This window comes from Motacilla alba, chromosome 9 (assembly GCF_015832195.1).
Source record: "Motacilla alba alba isolate MOTALB_02 chromosome 9, Motacilla_alba_V1.0_pri, whole genome shotgun sequence".
NCBI lineage: Eukaryota > Metazoa > Chordata > Aves > Passeriformes > Motacillidae > Motacilla > Motacilla alba.
The window spans coordinates 8,603,329-8,609,401 of NC_052024.1; positions in this window are offsets into that span (position 1 = coordinate 8,603,329).

Consider the following 6,073-nt stretch of genomic DNA (forward strand, 5'->3'; position numbering starts at 1 on the left):
TCTGGAGGGCAGCATCACTCACAGCTCCCGAATCCTGACCTCCCCAGCATGGTGTTGGAAGCAGAAATACTGCTGTTAGCTCCATCTCTTCACCAAAGTTAGTCAATTAGGGAGCAAAGGGGTTTGGAAAGTGCATGGGGCGATGTGGGGCTGTCCACACACAGGGGGTTTGTGGCAGACATAGAAAAGGCTGCTGGGGTATGGCTGTGCTCACACCCGAGCTCCTTCCCCCAGGCCTGCCCAGGTTACAGGATGACTGAAATGGTAGACCAAACATTTGTGACAGAAAAGGTGCAGAAAAAACTGTTACACACAGGTCAAGGGATGCCATGACACCGGCCTCTGCCCAACACACTTTTCTATTTAAAAATAATCAACAAAACTAACACCATCTTTCTGTCATTTTGGTGTGACATGCGTTTCCTGTCTGACCTTTTGGCTGTTAGCAATCTTAGCCTTGGCTCAGTTTAACTGCTTGCTTTTCTGTGGGGTCTCTGTTTACCTGCATTCCAAATCAGTTTTCTCAAACAGATCTGCAGCAGAGATGGAAAGTTCACAGCAAAAATGCCCTCTGGGTGTCCGAGTTAACTCTGGACAACAAACACACTAAAATGTGAGTGCAAATACTCTTCTTGCTCATCTTTCTAGAATTGATTAGCAATGAAGGCTTAACAGTTTTCCACATGGCTCTTAATCTCATATTTGGACTGTAAATAAAATTCCAGTTTGGAAAAGCACCAAGCTGCCACCTGATCTAGCAGCAGAAACACCCTAGGCAAAGCATCACGAACTGCAAAATCCACCTGAGCTAGACCGAGCTCTGCAGTTACTCGGGGGGAGAAATGGGAAATACAACAGCACAAATGTGGTCATTCCTCAAACAAGGCCTGCCGACAGACTTTGCATTCTTGGCAGAAGCTCACACAGAAAGGAGACAAGAGAGAAAGGTTGTGGAAGTGCCATCAGCAGGAGCTGAGGGTGAGCAGAACAAGGGTCCCAGGCTCCACTGCTCTGCTGTCCCTGGAGAGACAGAGCCTTGCCTTCCCTCTGTAAAAAGTCACTTCAAAATGAGTAGAGAGAGGAAGAGACAGGAGGTGAAGGTGAGTTTATGCAAGACTAGACATCAGGAAAAGGAAAGGAAGGAAAACCAGGCTGGAGAAAACAAGGAAAGTTTACCAAAAAAAAAGGTGGTAAAGAGAATGGGGGCAGCAGCAATGCAGAGAGCAGGATGTGTGAAAGCTGTGGATAATACCAGCAAAATGTGTGGAGACTGCACCTGAAGGCCTCCTGTGCAATCTTCCTCCTTGCAAAAGCCTCTCCTTCCCGTGGGGTGGCTCACCCTCTTTGCCCTGCTCTGCAGGGATGCTGGAAGCAGGGCAGTCTGCCTCTGCTCCCACCAGCTGCTACTGGGCACTTCTCTAATGCTCTTGGCTGCCCTCCCTGCCTAAGAGATTTCCTGCTTCCCCAAGCTGTGCCAAGGGGAAGCTGCCTGCCAGAGACCTGGGGACCTCCCTTCTGCTCCTGGCCAGGATCACCTTGGAGCAGAAGAGGAGCAGAAAGCATTTTCACTCCTGTTGACTTGAGGCACACAGTTACTGCTCAGCCTCACACACACAGAGCCCTCAGCAGCTATACAAAGTCATTACCAGAAGAAATGGCAGAAACCCCTCAACAACCATAAGTACATTTATAAACAAATTTTGTGTTTCCATTAAGGAACCGAAGGCAAATGGAGGTTCTCTCTCTATAAGAATCCATTGGCTTTTCTGTCAGTTTTTACCAAAGTAATCTGCGAATGTTTAGGGTCCCAGATTTTTCCCCTTTATGGCAGAACTGGATGCTCCAACATGGCTTTATGACAACCTTCTTTGCACATGGCACACAGGCTTCTCTGCCTGTTAATGCATGGCAGGACAAGCCAACCAACAGCAAACCCTTGCGTCTTGCTGCCAGCCCCTCAACTCCTTCTGCTGTCCCAAAGGATTTCATTTCCCATTTCTTCTCCAAGCCAACACATCTTGGGACACTGTTAGGGCACTCACCTCCTGAACAGGACTAACCTGGCCACCACACGGTCAGAAACCAGCTGTCCATGGGTGCTCTTAGCCCTCCCCTCCACAGGCACCAGGCTGCAGCTGTGCCCAGCTGTGCTCCAGCACCCCACAGGAGAAGCCAGCCAGCCAGAAATCACCCCTTTTGAAATTTCTTCCTTCTCTGTCTGCCTTCCAACCATAGCCCTTATCATATTTTAACTTTCCTGCCATCCAGAAAAGCCCTGCCTGTTAGGGGTGAGCTCTTCTGCTGCTTCCCAGCTGGAAAATTACATGTGGGAACCTCACACCCCCAGCCAGAACCTGTCAGAATTTAAACAAGCTTCATTTCTTATTAATTTTATCTTAAAACAGGACTCTAGAGTTATAACAGTGAAAAGAACTCCTCTTTTCCTATACCTGGAAAGAAACAGCTGTTTCCTCAGTGCTGAGCCAGCCAGGCAGGGGGTAGTTTAAACTCAAAAATGCAGGTACCCCTTTAAAGCAGTCTGAGCTTTCTACCATGTTTGTAACAGGGTAGAAAGTATTTGCTGAATCCAGGCCTCATGCTCAGCTGTTCTGAGCAGTTAAGAGTGTGAGAAAACAGGAGAAAGGAATGATGCTCCTGCTTTTAACTGGTTTAGTTGCTATTTACATTTTCTGACCAGCAACCACCACCACCACTGAATGCAGTTCAAGAGAATCGAGGTTAACACCACCCAACAGCCCTTTCTGAAGGCACAGCCAGCCTGGAGCTTCACTGCTCCTGAGCATTGCCTGGGAGCTGGGCAGCAGAACAGAGAACCCCCTAAAGGGCTGCTGCAGGGAAATGGAATGGAGGCTTTTCTTTATCTCTGCTTGGTATCACAAGTACTACTGGGCTTATGTTGCAATAAAGGAGCTGGCATTAGGAAAAGCATTTCATCTCAGAAGGGGAGTTTAATTTCAGGGCAGATTCTTCAGGAATGTTCTGAAATGTCCACCACAGGCTGATTTGAAGAAGTTACAAAAACATCACTCAGAATTTAAGATCCTGCCTGGGACTGAATAATGAACAAGATTTCTTGAGGTCTTAGGCTTTCCACTCTTGTGCCAAACTTAAACATAAATATTGGAATATACATTAGGACATAACCTCTTTGACAAATAATTGTTTTCATCATCATTCAGACAGAACTGTCTCGCTAAATGTTGATGTTTCCTTGCATTAACCCAAGCAGAATGAATCAATGTTTTACTACTGTATTTTAAAATAACTTACGATATTTCATTGCTCTCTGCGGTATCTTTTTGCCAGCAGAACATTCTTGTCATTGCCATCATAACCCTGTGTCAGCCTTTGCCAAGCAAGAACTCATTATCCAAGCCAGTTTTCCCTCTGAGAACAAGCAAGGACCACCTTGTCCTTGACAAGAGACACCAGAAAAAACCCTCCTTCACTCCAGTGTAGCTGTCAGTTTATAAACCCAGCCAGCTCCTTGTTCATTTTCCCAGAATATTTCCTTCTTGCTGCGTTGTCAGATGGTGCCTTCAGAGCTGTTATCCAGCACAATACTCACCTAGAACCCCACCCTAAGCCCTCTGGAGAAATAAAAAGACTCTTTCAGCTGAAACTTCTGTGAAGATGTTCCCCTGTGACTTGTCATTGCTGGCTCAGCCCAGCTAAGGCTGACTCCTCACTGGGAGCTTGGAGGAGGGCCCTGAAGTGTGATCTCCACAAGGCAGGGAGACTTAGAGCTGCTGGTAATTTATTCATGCAAGATCCTGGTCCAGAGGGCAGCTGAAATTCTTAGCAAGCTGTAATGAATTTGTCACCCTGTGTAAACTAGAGATTCTACATTCAGCACTGTTTTTTACAACAGACACACAAATTCACCTCTGCAGGAGAAAAACATTCTATTCCCCATGGCAGAATCTGATGCGTAATGATACAAATTGGGTTTGGAGCAGGAACTCCAGAAGAAAGAAGTCTCAATGGGAATTCTAAAAGGAGATGGCATAAGGGTGACACCAACTTGAAAACACCTTTTGTATGCTCCCCTCACCAATTCCTTTCAGCGTTAGAGAATAGTAATCTTACCACACCAATACACAGGAGTAACCAGATTTCTCCAAATGGCTCAGTCCACGGAAGTGTTCCCTACCTCATACTCCTGAACTCTGAAACCTCCAACTACAGTCAAAAGGCAAAAATCCTCAGCTAAACTACTACTGTCCCCTGGCCTATTGGGGCATTCCAGACCAGCCACAAGTTTGTCTTCAGTTGTGACTTCAGATTGTCTTCAGCTTTCCACAAAAGTTGAACAAACTTTATAGTGTACTGGGAGTGCAAGTAACATGCTATTTCTTTCTAGTCAGCCAAAGGATTAGCTTTGAACTACTTCCTTTGCGCAAAAGCATGTGATTATAAGAGCTGTTGAATAAGTAAATTAAAAGACAAGGTTAAGTGAACTAGACAACAGAATCTGAAGTAACTGAAATTCATAGTATTGTATACTGTTGGTCTTGCTTCGGGTTTGCTGAACACTAATTTCAAGAATAGCTTTTTCCTTTCCCTTAGCCTGTGTCATTAATCATGTTCCAAGGCAACAGGTTTCCATGACAGCAAACATTAACTCTCTTGCAGCACAGTCTGTTATTTCTGCTACAAACACAAAGCTTTCACTAGTATACTGTAACCCAGCCCAGCTACCTTCATGAAAAAAGATCCCTGAAATATGCTAACAGACATTTAAATCAACAGCTCTATTTCCTTTGTACCGTGATCCTGCCAAGGAACACGCACACTACTGAATTCAGCAGGAATGCTGTCAGCTCCCCCAGAAGGACACTGTTACCTGAGCTCAGAGTTCTGTCAGCCCTCTAAACCAGAAATCCAGTGATGCAGGAGGATGATGCAGACTCCATGCTCGTAGAGACACTGGATAAAGGTAATGAAAACCCCACCATACGGATCAGCTGCAGAACTGAGACCTTTGTGTTTAGTCATCTCAGGCAGGGAGAGAGCAGCATCCCCCTCACAGGAGCTGTGACAGAAATACCTTCACACGCACTTCCAGTGGAACACAGCGTCAGGGACAGGCAGGGATGGGAGCTCTCTCTCTCTCTGAAAACTGCCTTGTTATTTTGAGGGCACTGTGGACTGAACATCTCTGGGTACCTTCAAAAGCCCCACTCACACTCTGATCTTCCCTTATAAGCCAGCCCCACCCAACACCTCATGTATTGGTTCTGCATGCTCCCTTACTCCAATGCAGCACTTATTCCTCCTAAGCAGAGGATAAAAAATATGTTCTCTATTGAAAGGGCTGTGAAATAAAGGGAATAAATAGTAATTCACTCTTTTGTAAGTACATTATTCTATCCAAGGAAAATTCAGATGCAGAATCACACCTGAACTTTACCTTGAGTTTCCCACTGGGTTTCTGAGAGCACAGGTGGGTTGCAGGAGCAGCTGGGGAAGGTATTGAAGACTTTCAGTGGCTCTTGGTTAAACAAAAGCTGATAGGAGGCAATCTAAATGTCAGTTTTCTTAAATTATTTGTAAGAACTGACACCTTTTAATGAACACTCAGAAATTCACAATGAAAAAAGAAACAAAAATTATAAAAATTCATGAACCCTGTGTGATCCTGCTGCTCTTGCCTCTCACTCATCATGATTTGTCACATTTCTATTACTTTTGACACTGTTACACTTGTTTTTATCCCAGTCTAATGTTTGTCTCTTCTGCCATGGTATGTTCAGAGGTGTATCAAATAGTTGCACAACAGAGAAGCAGCTCTGTCCCAACCACTGAGCAGCAAGATCACACTAAGAATCCTCCAGGCAGGGATGCTCACATGAAAATCAAGCAGCTTTTTGTTACATGCAGCTGGTGAGAGCAAGGAAGGGAATCTAGGCTAGCACCATGACTATGATTAATGGTTATTTTAGTAAATGCAATTTTGCAAACTAGGACATGTGCTGGAAGCTTGTCAGCAAGGTGAGAGTTTGGGTAATGGGAAAAGACTATTGGATGGGGAATATTTAAGGAGCTTGCT